Raw genomic sequence first — 18204 nt, 5'->3', positions numbered from 1 at the left:
CACAGTTCTTCTCATGCTGTGAGACCAAAATAGGTCATACAGCTGTTTTAGTAGGCACTACGTGTCGAAGGTGTATAAAATTGTTATCTCAGACTACAGTTACTCAGTTTGGACCTTTTTTAAAGCTCTTGCTGCACTGTCTCAGACACTGAACAAAACTCATCCCCGTGCTGAGATGCATTTGGGATGCCGTGGCCTGAGTGATGAGTAGCAGCGCATACAGCTACAGTACATTTAGCCAAGAGCAATCCTTCATCCTTGGCACTGAAAGCCCAAAGCATGGACGCTTCACCATGTCTGGTGACATTTAATTGGAGGAATAACAAAAGGCTCATTGTCTTTCCTCTACTGGAAATTACCACAGCAAGTTTGCCCCCCACAAACAAATCAATGTCCCCTTCCTCCAGTGCAATTATGCATGCAGAGTTACAGTTATGACAGAGTAGCTTTTTCTATGTTTTACAAAGTCGGTAGCCCCCAAGGTGATATCTGTATTCGGCATGGTTGCTCATTAAATTGCGTGGATCATTAAGGGCTGTTACATCAAACAAGCGTTCTTTGGGTTGCATGCACTGAGCTCATGTTACCTTTGTTGTCTAGGTTCCTCTCCAGCTTCTACAAAGGAGACCTGATCTGACAATGCATCTTTGAGGCAGTCTTTTCATTTTTTTCCTTTTTTCTTCCGTATATGAGCAATTAATATTATTAGTGAAAGAAATGATGTGATTTTGTTTTTAATGCTTAAAATGCATAACATAGTCAACAACTGTTTATCAGTCTATCGAAGTAACAAGTAAAAAGCTTTTAATTGCTGAAATTGTTGTTTACACTGAGTCACTCACCGAATAACTGAAGATCTGGTGGCACCGTTTGTAAGCGTGAGCAATTTACTCTGTCACAATAGTTCAATCAGCTTAAATAAAATTTAAATGGCAGTTAAGGTGGACTCTAAAACGAGCAAATGGCTCAGTATGCAGAGAGTGTTTGTGCAGTCTGTCAACACAATGGTTTAGTCTTAGCACCTCTTCTATTTCTCCAGACACAATTTAACACTGCGTACATACATGCATAGTGTCAATGTTTGTTAGCAGTGCAATTGAAGAAAATGGACCACACATTCAGTGTCTGAAATACAGAGTTTGCCCGAGAAAACTTGTTAGGCCCGGTGGCGAGTATCTTTTGACGGGGGCCCGGCGTGGGCCAGCGACAGACTGATGGCAGCATTAAGGTAGGGCCCTATAGTTTCTGTGATAACAGAATCATGGACAGAATCGCGTAATTGAGAATTTAAAAAAGCTATAACACAGATTCCATAGGGTAATACATTAAGTCACTGCTAAAAGCTGACTGGAGATTTGAAAATAAGACTATATAATGTGTTGTTATAAAGTCCATTTATTTAACACACATTGTACATATGTACAGTCTTGGAATGCTGTGTTTTCAACAACAAAAAAGAAATGTAAATTTAATTAAAATAGGTAATATCAAAGTTTTTGCATTCTATCAAAAAACTTGAAAAAAGTCCTGATTGGCTACTGATTCTAACAGCCGTGGAATGCTGGGCACATTTCAACAACAACAAAATAAAGCGAAGAGGTAATTTCAACGCCTTTTTAATGTTTCATATAAAATGTCATAAATATGGAACTGTATAGGCTGTGTGCTGCCAACAAGAAGCTTCCTGGACATCGTAGTGGGAGAAGTTCTGTACATTAATGTAAAATAAGAAATTGCGCTAGCGCTTACTGTTGTAACGAGCATGCGCAATAAAATCGTTCAATAGCCGTCTAATTGGCTAGGCTATGGTTAGACGTCTACTGAACTTTCACTTTTGAACCAAATTTTAGACTGGACGGCTACGTACCATTTAAACATCTCTTTAGACATCAAATCAACGGAAAATTGCTTAGTGGGGTGAGCTGTACAAGATTGTTGCAACCTAAATACAAATAACCGCTACAAATAATGGTTAACAGTCAATGTTACATAACGTTCGAGTGAAAGATTGGCTACAACATGTTATGACCAAAAATTAATTATAAATTAAGTGGTTACAGTGGTTTTTTGAGTAGTTACCAGGGAACAAATGAGGAATGAATGAGGAACTATTGTATTGAGTTTGAGTATTAACAATTCATTCCTCTTTCTTAGTTTCTTAATTAACTAATCATTAGCTAAGTACTTCCCTAATGATTCCTAATGGAGGACTATATATTAGATAATGAGTTACTAGAAAACAGACAGAGATCCTGCATTAATGAATCATTAGGTAATGATTAGTTCATGAATATCTGTGAATAGATCATACTGACCACTTTCTTTGAGTCGTTCTCTGACTCTGAACCAGCCGGTGAACGGCTCAAAACTAGTAACAACTTATTCATTACTAATTACTTAAACATTAGACATACACTGACAGCAAGGCAAGAGTTTCCTGAAAAGTTATGTGAAGAAGAGGCCTACAGTTTCAAAGGTTGAGGTCATTTTTGAACTCAGCTCTTTGACCTGTTAACGTTGCTCAGCTATGTTGTTAGGATTTGTTTGATCAGTGTACCATAGGCAGTTAGTTTTAAAAACACATTCTAAGACAACTGCCAACATTTGAATGTTTTTGGAGAATGTTTGATTGGTGTGCCATGGGCCATGTCACAAAGCTAGTATCTGTGTTACAAACTGTTTGGCTAGTTAGCTAAGGTTTCTAGGTAACGTTAACCTGTGATAATGGAAGCACCAAGTGTTGAACGTCACTCTACACACAATGAGTGGGGTCAAGAACACTGATCTCAGACCTGCTGTTTACCTATAGTGCGTTCACGTTTTAACCAACAGGTGTCGCTGATGAACTTTCCAACCATTATATCTATGTTTCCAACTGAGCCACTCCACTGTAACTGTAGTTTAAAAAACATCTTAAAAATACCTTTAAAAACTTAAACATCAGTTCAAGGCGCTTAAAACCCAGTTGGCTGCAGTGCTTGCTATACACTTGCAGAAACCCTGAAATAAGAGCTTTACGTGTTCAGGTAAGTTTTGAAGCTAGTCAAAGTGCTATAGATGACTTAGCACTAAGTTATCTATATTGCCTAAAGATCTTAAAGAGAGCCTTTTTGCTTTGGGAGTTAATTTGCTAGCTTGTTCATTAAGCCAAGGTGCAACTCAAAATGTTTACCATGCTTGTAGGGAAGAAAGAGACTAAGCCATTATAGGTAGAAAGCTAATGTTTGCACACTCTAGTCTATGGCTCCTTTTTGTTTGTTGTAGGCGGCTGTCTGGCTGTCAATGTCACTGTCATACTAATGATAGTACTACTTTATGCAAAGGTGGTTTAAAATAAGATGTTTTGATTGGCTGTTTACTCAGAGGTTCTTGATTGACACAGATTGATAACAATGGTATGCTGACTGGTACATGCACGGACGAGATTCTATTTCTACCCTTTTGATGCTGATTTTTTTTTTTCCCTCCAAGAAGACACAGGATATTCAATATACAGAGTAGATTTACAGTATAAGCTGTAACTAAAAAGGCCATTTAATTCAAATTGGACTTAGAATAGCAACCTATATGTTAATATGTTAGTATGCTGTTAGGTCAGATCAGATGAAAACAAAGCAAAGTAATCATGCCTTTATTGATAAAACAACTAGACCGTTCTTGTTCCTGTGTACATGTAAATGCAATGATTTTCCAAACATTTAATTTATGATGAAATGCTTGGTACACTCCACTAGTCAAAAGTGCAGAAGCCTGTTGGATCAATGTAAAAACTAAATCATCAATCTTCATAGACATCATAATGTGTCTATTTAGACTTTGTGTGCATAAAGAACTCACTTGTTGATTTTACAGTGGGACAACGCTGAACCCTGCTTTATCAGTAAGGTGCATTCAAGTCTCAGAGGCCTGACATCGTATTGCTATTCAAAGAGCAGAGTGGCTTTCCCTGGAAAGTTAATTCAAAATTAACCAGCTACTTGCTGCTGTTAACACTAGCTCCTAATTTTCATGCAAGTAAAAACAAAAAAAAATGCTCATACCCCAGGCTAGCTAGTTAGTTGGATAGCTTCAGTAGGAAGCACAGACTTCATCTGTTTGTGCTCTCTGTCTGCTGAAGAGGCTATAAGATTTGGGAATTTACACCTCCTCAAAGACTCCCCTGTGGAAGAATGAAACATTGCTTTGTCACCACTATAGGAAAAGAGAGAAAAAGAAGAGAGAGAAGCACTTCCCTCTGTTCTCCTCCATTATCTCATCGCCATAGAATATGAAAAAGCAGAGGCAGCTATGTGTTAGGAAATAATGATGAAGGGGCCGCAGTGGTACAGAAGACAGTGTATAATTACTCAGCCCTGGCAGTAAAATTTGACCCCCAGGAGTTCGGAACCACAGTGGCAAGCCAATTCGTGCAGATATGGCAGCTTTGGGGCACCAATAACTTGTGTTTTGATGTAGGCGCACTATATTAATGATTGTCGAGGTTGCAGAGAGAGGTTACGTACAGTGCTCAGTATCTTCTTGACTGTATTGTTATTGAGCGCCTTGCACTGATGTTTAAGCCAATGATGCGTAAATGTCTTTCTGGCTCTTTCTACTGTCTCTTAGTGACTCTATAGCTCATAGCAAAGCCATTATGCTCAAAGGCAGAGCAATAACAACTTTTTGTCCAGGGGAATCAATTGTATGTAGACTGCATAATTGTCCACAGCTGTGTTTTTAACATCCAGTTTTATGGTTGCATTTATAGCAGTTGTGGTGTCTTAATACAGCCTTTTCTCCCAGTTCCCGCTTTCCTGCAGCAGGTGGATGTTTAGATGAAGAGAAGATGATTTTTAAGCTGTAGATGGCTGTGGCTAGCTGCCCTCAGTTTACCCCCACTGCAGGATTTTCAGCCTAGAGCCTCACAGTTGGGGATTTAGTATATTCCTGTTTGTAGTACCAAAATGTACTGGTCTTTCTAAGCATTACAGCCTTTGAGTTGAGTTCCTTCACATCCACAGCAAGGCTATTTTGAGGGGTAACACAAGTACATCTTTAGTTATTGTACATGTATGTTAATTGCCTTCCTCATTAGCCTACACCTTGTCAATAGTTAGACTATAAACTTTAAAGTAAACGTGTGCTGTTCTTTTTCCAAATCATGATGAAGCATTCAGACGTGAGTTCTTTTGAGAACGCCTTCAATAGAGATCTCAGCCTGTGATGATTAGGACTGTAATTATTGCTGCTGTATGTCCTCGGTGTTTGTGTTTGTGATATCCAATTGATTAGCCGCCCGTTATGACAGCAAAGCTCTTTCTGTGCCAGTAATTACTCCCTATCTCTGGGATTCACTGCTGCCTGCTGTTTTTGCCTGGCTCTCCCAGTGCCTTCCCTATTTTTGGTCGATGGTAACAGTGGGTTTTGATAAAAGAGAAGCCTCTACCCCAGTGGACTCCTTGGCTAAATGTGGAATTGGCATGCCTTTCATCCATTTCCTTTGATTCACATGCCGCAGTATGAAATTCAGTGACTTGGTGCTTTTGGGAACGTCACATTTCTTATCCCCCTCCTTAGCTTTTAAATGGACTCAAAGTACAAATCTTTAGTTTTCTTTGAATCATGTTTAACATAACTCTTAATGCAGCATTATGTATAGCTTGGCTTATTGGTCCCGCAGCATTTAACAAAGAGTTTAATGAGGAGAGTTTGTGACCTGAGGCCTGGAAAATGTTTTAAAAAAAGAAAACTGAATGAGACAAGTTTAAGTTCCCTTAACACTTACAGTAGATGCCCTCAAACGAAATGATCATTCACTGTGTCTGATGGTGTTTAATGCGCTAATGTATATTGTTTTATCAATAAACAGCCAACACAAATTTTCACATATGCTCTAATCCCATCAAAATGTTTTCTGCATACCTCCTTCTAATTATTTGTGAAACACTGGATTAAAGTAGCAATAACTGATTTTTTTTTTATTTTAAAATTTTTTAGGCCACTTGTGAACACATTGACATAATCACATTTTTAAGCTCATATAGCGAACTAGTTAGCAAACGGTTGCTTATTTACTCATGCAGCAGTTACAGAGCAACATTATCGTTCATTTGGAGTCCTGTTTCTGACCACCTGGCAAATGTAAATTCAATATTTACTCTTTTAGCTCTGTTTTTCGTCTCTCCTCAGGGAAATATGTGGTTCTTCAGCTGGTGAACATAGTTGAGCATTCAGCAGCTAGTCGCTAATTGTGTTTGTCTGCCGCTTGTCACTGAGCAGGTAGTATACAGTGTGGGTTTTTAGAGCTGCGGCCGAAAACAATGCTATGACAGCGGCGAGAGTGAACCAAAACAGTGAAGTTACGGCCCGGACAGCTAAACAATGAGCTGAAACTTGCCATTAAGCTCAGTAAAGCCGAAGGGAGCTGCAGATTCGGATGATAATTCTCTGTAGGTTCGTCACTACGAATGAGCACTTTCACATGTCATGTGCCACATTGTGGCATCAATTATAGCCACTTTAAGAGTCAAGGCTTCCCTGACGTACCGATACGGTGTTCAGTGACAAATATCATAGTTAACGTCATTTCTTGTATTGCCTTTGGGTCGTTTGTGTGTGGCATGCTTGATTTTAGCAAATCATGTGGTTGAGCATATTTTATGGTGTTGGGGCTCTGCTAACAGTTATTTTCCATCTTGAGAGCTCTGGATACCTCTTATGCCTGCAGAAATTTAATTGTATCCATTTTTCATAATAGGCTTAAACCATAAATTAATTCAACAGTGAAAAGCATCTGGTACCTCAATGTTGAAAGGGCTCAGGCTACTGTAAATATTTATTAATGGAATTTTCAATATCTCCCCTGCTTGTGTGGAACAGTCTTAAATTATTTTCACTGGTTTACACTGAGCTGCTTCTGTTTGGTCTCTCAGAGGTAGGCATCCGTTATTGACTTAGTAAAGTGAACTGCTATGGACTTAAGATATAGTGTTTCAATGGCTTTCACCATCAGTCCTGTTTTTGGACAGAATGATTCTGGGTTTAATGGCATTTAATGTACATACCCCTCAGGTGTATTTTTTCCTCTACACTGGTATTATATGTGGTGAAATCTATAATACATTGATCTTATAATGTTGTAGTCACCCAGTGTGTCCACAATGCAGTCAGTGACACTCATCTTTGTGCATGTTCTTAATCTCCAGTGCTAACAACCACGCTTTTGATTTTCCATCTGGCATCCATGTAGTGTGCAGAGACTGTTACAGAAACATCTGTTGCAATTGAAGTCCACTCATTAGTTGTCAGCCCAATATATTCATCAGACAGTTTTTTTGGAGTTGGGCAAAAGTATTGTAACGTGTGCTTGTTTACATGCTAAAAGCTCAGTCTGCAAGTAGGTAAGTATTTTGAAATTTGGTTATAATATTAGTTGTTGTGGAGTAATATTTCAATCAAACTTTGCAAATAGTATAGTTCAGTGAAGTTGCTAGGAACGCGTCCCGTGTCTCTGATGCATTAAAATCCGCAAGGATGCAGTAAATTCACTATCAGTGCGTTCAGGGTACGCACACTATTTTTTTCCCCTGATAATGCTACATTGTTAACAAAAAATCTGTGTTGAAATCATAGCAATAAACAGGCTAAACTAAGCCTTTAGAACACAAGTTTTACCCGTAACATTTTGGCAGTGCACCAGTTGTTGTGTATCAGCTGTGGCATGCTCGTCAACTTAGCCCGGTTAGTCTAGCTCATGTAGTATTGCTGCTCAACTGTATGGGAGCACTAAGGTTTCCTGGCTAGTTACAGTAAACATGGAAAACTATATGCTGACATTGTTCCACTGAAGTCAGGTTTGTCTGTGGAAACACTTCAAACACGTCATTTACGACGGCATCACCCGAATGTGTCAAATAGCGGGACGAGACCAAGACAGACTGGAAGGCAAATCCTTCTCCCCACAGCGTCCAGGCAGCCTGTCACTGCAAATTCCGACCATGTCAAATCAATAAGTAATGCTATAGGAGTATTTATCGCTGCAGATATGGGACTATACTCTACGTCTAGAGAATTCAGGATTTAATCATATGGTCAAAAAGCTTGAGTTGTGCTACAGTGTGCCTTCACGTATGCATGTTAATCAGTCCGTTGTGCAGCTATTTATAAACGTGGAGAAGTTCAGGAATTATCAACAGGTTAGAGTCTTACGATGGAGCATGACTTATTTATTATTTATTTGTGTTATTTATTTTTTCTTATTAACAATATGCCAGTATTTGAGTACCTTATCTGTTACAGTAAGAATTATGGCCAATGAGCCACTGTTGAATTTTTTTTCAAAATAAATGACACAAAGTTAAACCCTAAAACTGAGGTACATACTGAACTGTGAATTTTGTGTACCTTTACACACCTAACATGAATATAACATAACATAATATAACATCAAACACAAGTTTAACACTACAGTTTGTCAAAAAAAAAAAACACATCTTTTTGGGGACCCACTCAATTTTCCCTGGGACCTACTCAAATGTGTGAATGCTTTGCTTATGTGTACCCACTGCTTTGTCCACATTTCATGTCCTGTCTACGTTCAGTCAGGGATGTTCATGGGAGATGGGAAGCTAAGCTTTGTGGGATATTCATAGTATTACAGCCCAGACTAAGAAGAGCTTAATCTTTTAAAAGACGATCAGTTTGCTTTGATCTCTGACTGATTCAGATGCATTTCCGTAATCATGCAGTGGAATATTAAGTCTATGATAAGAGCCAGATCAAGCTAATATCAGTCAGACCTTCTCTTTTTAGCTAGGTTGTACTTTAGATTGTGCTCACTATCTACTTAATAAGGGTATAAGGTTGTAAGGGAGGCTGCCTCAACTTGTTATACTCATTCCCCTATCTTACCTAAGAATACATTCTGCACAGTAATTGCTTTGGTGTTAAACCAATACTTGTTGGGATTCAGATTTCACATATTTCTTCTGTAATTACTAATCAATACTAACCCAGCTCTATTTGGTTAATTGTATGCCACATGGCCGCCTCTGTATAGTGTTATTGAACACAGAAATCACAGTTGCCTAATGGTTTTGTCATTGATGGATTTCCTGCACATCAGCCTACAGTTTGCTGATAATCTCGACCTTGTCTATTAGGGCTGACCCCCAGTCTCAATTTGTTCCCTTTGTTTTAGGGTGCTTTTTAAGATTAAGCTTTTCACACTCACCACATGCTTAGTTACTTTAAAAAAAATAGACCATAATGTTCTCTCCATTCTCTTTTACATACTGAATGAACCAAAAAAATAAAAGTAGAACTCCCTGTACAATGGATGAAATGAACCTTGTGAAACTTTGGTCCCACCAGCTGCCATTGTTTCTTTCCCATGTGAATTCACATCTCTCACTGCATTACTAAGCAATTTGATCCATCCTACATTCTGCTCTTGTGTATAACTTTTGCGTTTTTACTGTGACATTAATCCTAAATTGGTTTCTCCACAATAGTTACATCACGGTAGAGACAGTGTGGTGTGTTACCTCAGGCAACGGTGCACACCACACTGTAAAATATTGTTCACATCTTCCTTAGGTGTCATTCCTACATAGGAAGTAGAAATGTTCTGGTTGTTGGATTGTCTCAGTTGGCCTCATTGGACTCAGTTGACCAGGCACATTCTTCATCATCCAATCATGGACAGCAGCTAGATCACACTGAGCAACTACTTTGTTTAGATCACTAATCTCTTTGTAGGTGTTTAGTTCAAAATGCAGGTGAAGCAATGAAGTGTGAAACGATTGTGTGTACCTGCAGCAGTAGCAGCAGGCCTCCACCTAACGATTATTCATATTGCATGAATAATCTAATCTGAACTTTTTGTCAAAAAGTTGTTCCTATGTTGTTTTAGGAAGCTCTTTACTTGTGATAGGCCTGGAGCGCATGAAATGTAGTGATCAGTGAAGGTTTTTGGTTGACCAGCATCCAATGGGGACCCAAGATTTCAGTTTATAAAACAATGAAAAACATGCAAATTTTATTGTATAGCCAACATGTTTTGTATTTTTACTTAATGAATGACTTTATCAGTAACTTCACCAGTCCTGTCAGCCACCTCCATAAATCAGATAGACATCTTTGCATCCTTGCTTCAGGCTCATTCTGTTTCAGAACTACTACTAATGCATGCATGATCACTGTGCATTCTTGACCCTGTTTGGATAATTTATTATTCAGTGCTTCTCTTTGTACGCTTATAGCTTGTGTAAGCGTCTTGTCTAGCTTGGCTAAGAAAATAGCCTAATTCAAGATCGATTGTTCTATTAGACCTACAAGGCATTATAAGTCTGTGTCATTGTGATAGGTATTGCCAAGCTGTTTTTGCACAGGTGTGAATAATAGCCTGTGCGTCTGTGAAAAGATAATTAGGATGTCAATAGCAGTGATTCTGCTCTCTATAAATCTGTTGTCAGGAACATGTAGAGCTCATTGGCTTATTGCCTTCAAATAACTCTGTATTTTACACAAAAGGCAGCCCACTCCAAGACTAAACAAATCTCAGGAAGCCACAAGCTTCCTTACGCATAGAGACACAGCATTGACACATTCACAGAATAGCACCTAGACACAGACAAGTCTTTATCAGACTGTGCTCCATTTCAGTTCAGTTCAATTGAATAACTCTGCTCCCAACAGCCTTTTTTTAGAGCCCAAACTGTGTTATGTATGAATCTTTATCTTGACTGTCAAAATGTGGAAGTACTGAAGCAAATAAACAATGCTAGTTTATAGCTATTCTGTGTCTAATGGGTAGACCCAGTTAGAGCTCGAGCAGAGTAATGTGTACTGAAGTTATTCCCCTAGGCAAGTCAATATTTATGCCATTATGTCTCCTTACCTCAAGCTGCAATGTCATTTTTCAATTTTCATTCATTAGTTTCAACAGTAGTTTGGCTGTTTGCATATTGACATGAAGATCTTACACCCCACCAAGGCACAAAAACAGAAACCATCTCGTTGTGTTACTACTGCCAGCTGGTTCGTTCAGAAAAGTTTAGATTAGAGGGGCACTTATTCTATTTTCAGTCCCCCCCCCCCCTTTTTTTGTCTCAACCTATTGCTAAGCACTGATCCAAATACATATTTAATCAGTCAAGTACCAATGTTCATAGGTTTTTGGTGTTTCCTCGCAAGGTTCTCAACATGTCCTACAATGTATATAGGTTATAGATCGCAATAAGGTACCTCACTTCACTGTGAAGACACTGTAATTTGTGAATGATGTAATTAGGGACTTTTCAGAGCTATGTTTCAAGCGTGTGGGGCTAGTGTCTGATGTCTAATGTTAAACAAATCTTTTGGGTGGAGCTGAATTTTAATATAATGCTCAATTTCCAATAGCATTGTAATTAGGATTAAATGGCTCTTCCTGGACCTTTTTATCTCAAAAGATGAGCTCTGCACTCAAGATTCAATTAGTGGAATGATCACTGCAGTGTCAGCAAGTGTTCACACATTGATAATTATATTTATATTTATTTATATTTTTGGAAATGGTTGACCTGGCAGAATAATTAGCTGCATATTTGGTATTTATCTCCTAACAATCATTCATTCATGTGTTTTTTGCTGTTTCTCGGGTTTCAACATATATATATATATATATATATATATATATATATATATATATATATATATAATATTGCCGTCACACTTCCACAGAATGCAGTTACCTGACTGGGTCCTTGAGCAAGCAGGAACACACTGGTGCACGCGCACACACACACACACTTCAAATTAAGTGATATAGCTGCTAGATGATATGCCAGGATGCCTCATCTTGTCAGGTGATGGCAGGCATGCTGGACACTCAGCACTATTAAAGCTTTGGCAGCCTTCCAGTGAGCCAGTTAGTGTGACCCTTTCTACCAGCATGGAGATATTGGTTTTGGGGCAAGATGGAGGAAGTGTGCAGTGTGACTAAAAACTATCATGCAATTCTCAGGTACTCTAATACCTCATAAACAGCAATCATAGGTTGTGGCAGTGACATTGAAACTATTGGCAAATAAAGCTCAGTTGTAGTTTGGTTTCTCTCTGTTGCTTGCCCACTGTTTTTATCTTACTTCCTCCAGAAATTCCCATTTTATAATTTTTATGTACAATATACAATATTCTGGTTAAATGACAAGCATAACAAATCACACTCTAACAAAGTGTCCTTTGCATCTGTCTTACCTCATATTGTGATATTAACTACCATATCATTGACTTGTGATTGCATGTTAAGGTGAAGGCCACCAAAATCCCCCACCTTCTTTCATGGCAAACCCTTTGATGAGGTGTCATGTGTTCTGTTCATTTCATCATAGACTTTTGGGACTGCTGCTTTAAGAAAACAACAAAAAACCCTCAATAACATGACATCTTTACTATGCTCAAACCTGTCCATTTAATTGGTGTATTATTGTGTTGTGTGTCCCCAAGCAGGCTCCCATTTACAGGTTATTCATTCAGAATTTGACAAAGGTGGCTAATTAGTCAAGGTGGTGATTACACCCCTGGAGCCAAAAGTCTATTTAGACCATATCGTGAACCAGTGGGAGAAAAGGCAATGATGCATCTGATTATGAAGTCGATACTGAATTAGGCATTACTGGCTTGTAAACAGCAATGGAGCCCACTTAGTCATGCTGATGATGATGGCCCTGTCTCAACAGGAAGCTGGTAATCAGTGAAACGGACCTTGATTAAAATGAATTATGATGCCTGCAGGGGCCCCCGAGTGATCTAAAGTGCACAATATGCCACTCCTAATTTTCATTTTTGCTTTGAGATATTATCTGAGGAGTTGATTTAGGGGCCCATTTTTCCCTTCATCCTCGTAGCTATCAATCCAGAGTGTTTTTTATGGTGTTGCTCAGCATTAAGCTCACTTGCTGGTGGTTGAAGGTGCTGCAGTGGCATCACTAGTCGTCATGTGCTCTGTGGCCTGAGACCATATTGGCAGCTATGCATTAAATTGCTAATGTGCCTGGCAGAGCTACATTATCCTCCCCATCAAAGTGACAAGGGCAGGGATAAAGCACTCCGCTCGGCTGTCCGTGAGATCATTGGAAAATGGGTTTTGTGGATATGGCTTGGCAGTGTGCAAAGTTGTCTTTGAGAATGCTTTCTTTGAATTTGCTTTGTTTCTGCCTCACTGATTTGACAGCTGCAGAACAATGAGGCAGAAGTAGCTGGCCTGTTCCACCTGCATTCAAAGTCCCAGTCCTGTGGTAGAACTCTCTCACACCTGGCTGCCTCTGTAGCTTTGCACTTTGTAACATTGTGGTTCTTTGCACACCTCAGTATATAAGGAAACTCAGTCAAGGAGACTCACAGAATGGAAGAACAAAAGTATTCTTTAGACCACCATCTAATTTTGAAAGAGCAGTTTGGTTAGCCTCTGCAAATTGTGTGCAGTAAAATTAGCTTTGGAGGATGGAAGTACTAAGTTGTGATGTACAAGACTGAATCTTCAGTGGTATAAATTGAGGTGAATTTAACTAGCCAAAAAATTGAGATGCAAGTACAATGGAAGTGTATTCTTTTCTGTGCTTCTCTTCCCTTACAGCTGGATGGTGTGTTCATCCTAGTCTGGGCTGTACCCACATTCAGGCCCTCTGGCCTCAGGTTGTTGAGTAAAATTATATAATTGCCCAAGGAGACACAAGGATAGACACTCATTTCAGCTCCTCAGTAGCGTTTCAAGATCACTTTAAGAGGCACAATGCCTATTACAGTTTTCGATTTTTCCTGTGTTTTCATCCAAGGCATTTAAAGAATATTGTATCTAATTTCCAATCACTTTGCTCCCATTGACTCATAAATGTACTGATTAATTGCTGTCAATGGGAATTTGAAAAGTCACTCAATTTAAAAATTGCTTTCAATTCCTGGTCAATCAATAGAACATCAAAATATCCTAAAGATATCATGGAAATGTGTTGGGTTTCAGTGCAACCTGTCAAATGTATTGAACTTGACTGCTTTATATCTGCATATAAAACGCCAATACAACATATATCACATAAACACAGTTGCAAACAAATTTGGGTCCCTGAAATTGTATTATATACCAAAAATAGTCTTAAAACTGATATAGATATGGGGATAAAAAAGTTGGAAGTGTTTACACTGGAGACAGTTAATGGAAAAGTGCATCATTTAAAAATGAAACATGATGCTCAAGATGAACACAGGAGACCAGTTCTCAGCACTGAGTTTGAAATGACTAATGTCTGGCCACCGCGTGCTGTCTGGAAACAAGAGCCAAGACAGGAGGCCCTGCATGAGGGACCAGAGCTCCGGCTTCAGGTAGAAAACCTAGCACCTTGTGATGATTAATGAGCTGCACCTCATGCCAACAATTTTAAACACACTGTCCTGATCATGAGTTTAAGCGGCACACACTCCAGCAGCTTTGTGACAACTCTGCTGCTGCCTTTCCTCCTGTTTCACTTGCATTTTCACACACACACGCACGCACAAACACACACAATCTTAAACTGAACAAGTGCCCACTGAATCTCAAGCTGTGGAGTAGATGGAAGTGAGGAAATGCTGTTGATTTGGTTTGGAGCTGTTGACAGGCCTGTGTTACCTGTGCTTTTTTGAGGCCATACCTTTTTTGCTTGAGTGTTCAAGTTGACATTTATTTTCAGTCCACAATTAACATAGCCTTAATTGCCACAATGTCACTGGAATTTATTTGCTCATAGTTGCATCGACCAGAAGTAGGTCCTGTTTGTCTGTTTCGGTAGTAGGATGTCTCTTGGACTTTCAGTGAAATTTAAATGACTGTTTGATCATAGGCCAAAGAATAATTGATGATATTACGGCCCAGATCTGGATTCAGGTGCAGATTCAATCATTTATTTTACTGATTTAAAATGTTCTAATGAACTAATGTATGTGCATAAATAAAAAATCTGGCACTTGCATGTTTGGTGATTGTCTATCACTGTATTTTGTATTATTAAAATAGCTAACTTAAACTTTAATGACTTCTTAAATGTGAATGTAAATGTGTGCACGTATTAGAGGCAGCATTAACGACTACAATGCTGTTAAATACTGTTACACAACTGTAAACTTGAAACTGTAAATTGGAAATCCACAGCATGAGCATTTTGAGGCTCCTCAACCTGCTATCACTGCAGCACAACAGCCACGCATGCATGTATGGTCTTGGGAAAGCATTTGGAGTGAAGATAAACACAAAATCAGAATCAGCTTTATTGGCCATGTATGTGTACACATATGAGGAATTTGACTCCTGTTTTTCATTGCTCTCTATGTACATAAGCAGAAATAGACAAATGTCTAAAAACAAGCTCAACAAGGTAGACAAACATTAAGCTACTATGTGCAATAGTACAAAAAACAGTAACATTGTAAACAGTAAGACAATTAGTGCAATGGTGCGGAGTGCAAATAAATTAAGGTTGTTCAAACTAAATCACACACAAACATGACTTTGTTTTGTGGCATTTTAGGCTCCTCACTATAACCTTACCTTGTTTGTTAACTGTCAATATTGTCTGAATCAAAGAACCTCTCTAGTGTGTAAACAAGCTGATTAGACACACAGATGATATCTCCTGTTCTCTCTGGTATACATCTCTATTAAAGACAGTCAAAAGACATAATTGTCTGTCTGTGCCTTGCCATAGGTTCTCTATGCATAAAGTGTCTTACATGAGGTATATGGCAGGGCTCAACAATAAGGATTGCCCGGGCAAGTAAAATGCCACATCGGGCAAGCAAATCTAGCAACTTATGGTAAAAAAAAACAAAAAAAAAACACATTTTTTCGGAGCTGATGATGGATGAAGCTATCTCTGTTGAGAGTTGCACATATCGATCGGGCACTCTCGAGTAGGGATGGGTACTGAAACCTGGTATTAAACGGGCCCGGGGCTAAATCATCAAAGACCATAGTATTATCACGCTTGCTGCAGCCTCTCCTGCTGTCTGTGTCGGGCTGAGCTCCTCCACACACACACTGACACACGGAGCGCGGCCAGCAGATCAGACAGCCCACGGTGGAGGTTACTCGAGTTGACGACAACTATAAAGTGCAAAAAAACCTTTGCGAGTAAAAAGCAATATTTTATCAATACACCTGTTCAACAAGCATAAACATGTAAACATGTAGAAAGCAATATTTTAATCTGCTCTGTCTGCAGTCTCATGTTTTCGCCTCCACAAGCACAGCAAGCTAGCTAACAAGTAAGCTAAAATGAAGCTGTCTGTATGTAGTCTAACTGTTAATCTTAAAATTTGGCAAATTCTTGTAAACTTAGCTGTTGGCTGAGACAAACCAGCCCCTCCTCTCTCTACCAGCAGTGAATGACATCAGCAGCAGAGGGAGGAGGACAGAGGACAGGAGGAAGGACTGATGTTTAAAAGGAATGAAGAACACAGACATCACTCAGTATTTTGATGTCAGGAATATGATTTTTTTACTGACATTTTAGATTTGTTTCCAGTGAGATATTGAGTTTATATAGGCCTTGTGACTTTGCTGTTGTAAACATTACTGTTGCTGCTCTAGAAACATTTAGTTATATTTAAAATTTAAATTCTAATCCTGTTCTAAATATATTCTTTTTTCATATAATATATATATTAAAAAAAAGCAATTATTTAGTAATGAAAAAGAACCGATAAAGTATCGATAAAGAGCCAAATCAATAAGAGCACCGATACAAATAGTAGTATCAATAAAATCCTAACGATACCCATCCCTACTCACGAGAAAATGGCGGTGGGTAAAGTCAAAGTGTATTTTGGTCATTTATCTCTCACTCACTCACAGTTAGCGAGACCATCTCTAGGGGAAGGGGGGGACTGTCATACCATCTTTGATATGCAATAATGTTTGTTGCTTTGCATCTATGACACACTGAGTCCTTGTTCTGATAATTTACTTTATTATTTATAAAGATTAAACATGACAATTAACTAACTGCTAATAAATATAACAATTTTGTAAAAAACTTAACGTTGAACCCTGTAAGGGCCTCTGAACATACCATAAAGCAGCCCACGTTAATAAGCTGTGCAGCGAAGAAGGTTCCTCTGAAAATGTACTGAACACTTGCTTCGATCTCTTTGGCAGCAATCTTCTCAACAGTGTCAGCTCTTCCGTTCTGCTGCTTGACAGTGTTCCAACCCCTCGATTTACCACAGCTACAGTGTGAATCAAGGCCTTTTTGCAGTATTATTCTGTATTTATTCTAGGGGTACCTCGGTACATAACAACAAAAAAATGCAGAAAATAACATTTTTGTCATTTATTTTGAAAACAGTGGCTCATGGGCCATAATTCTTACTGTAAGTTACAGTTAAGGCACTCTCAGCATTGTCAGCAGGAAAAAATAAATAACACAAATGTCAGCAATGCTCCATCATAATTCCTGAACAACTGCAGCTTGTGCTTGTTTATACAGGACAAGCACAACCACTGACTAAAATACAGACTTAAATTTTGTATCCACAGCGAAAAACACTCCTATAGCATTAATTATACTTTGGCACGGTCCAAATCTGCAGTGAGAGGCTTCCTGAACGCTGTGGGGATAAGGACTCGTAAATGTCATGTTTGAAGTTTTTCCACAGACATACCCGACTTCAATTGAACAATGTCGGTATACAGTTTGACACTAATTGTTTTTTTTCATTTTCTCTGTAACTAACCGGGAAACCGTAATGCTCCCATACATTGGATCTAAATCCTCCAGATCCTCAGCTCTGGTCTTTCATTTGTGTTTGTCATTCGGAGGCAGCAACACTACATGGGCTTGACTAACCTGGCTAACCAGGCAAAGCTGACTACACTGATAGACAACAACTGGTGCATTGCCAAAACTTTCTGGGTAAAACTGGAGCTTTAGAATTAATGTTCCGCACATGTGAGTAGTAGATGTAAATAGACTATTTTGACCGTAATTGTTTGGGTCACAGGGCGTACCAAACTGAGGAAGTCGCATACTGAACGTCCTTTAACTGTCTGGGAGGAATACACGTACCAATACACTCCTAATTTATTCTCTTTTTGTTTCTGTTTTTGGTCGTTATTTCTCTGTTCCAACCCCAGACCCATTATACACCTTTGTTACCCCAGCACATGCCAGTAGTTGGAATTTTCTGTACAATAAGTAGGCTTTGTTCTTA

The 18204-nt window shown here is 38.9% G+C and overlaps 1 protein-coding gene across 1 annotated transcript in view; it reads left to right on the top strand.

Annotated features, from left to right (window-relative positions):
* LOC122864804 (dolichyl-diphosphooligosaccharide--protein glycosyltransferase subunit STT3B) overlaps positions 1 to 18204 on the top strand; it is an 80735-nt gene that overhangs the window by 19722 nt on the left and 42809 nt on the right. The window lies entirely within an intron of this gene.

Source organism: Siniperca chuatsi, linkage group LG17, assembly GCF_020085105.1.
Source record: "Siniperca chuatsi isolate FFG_IHB_CAS linkage group LG17, ASM2008510v1, whole genome shotgun sequence".
In the NCBI taxonomy this organism is placed as follows: Eukaryota; Metazoa; Chordata; class Actinopteri; order Centrarchiformes; family Sinipercidae; genus Siniperca; species Siniperca chuatsi.
This window is presented reverse-complemented; position numbering and strand designations above follow the sequence as displayed.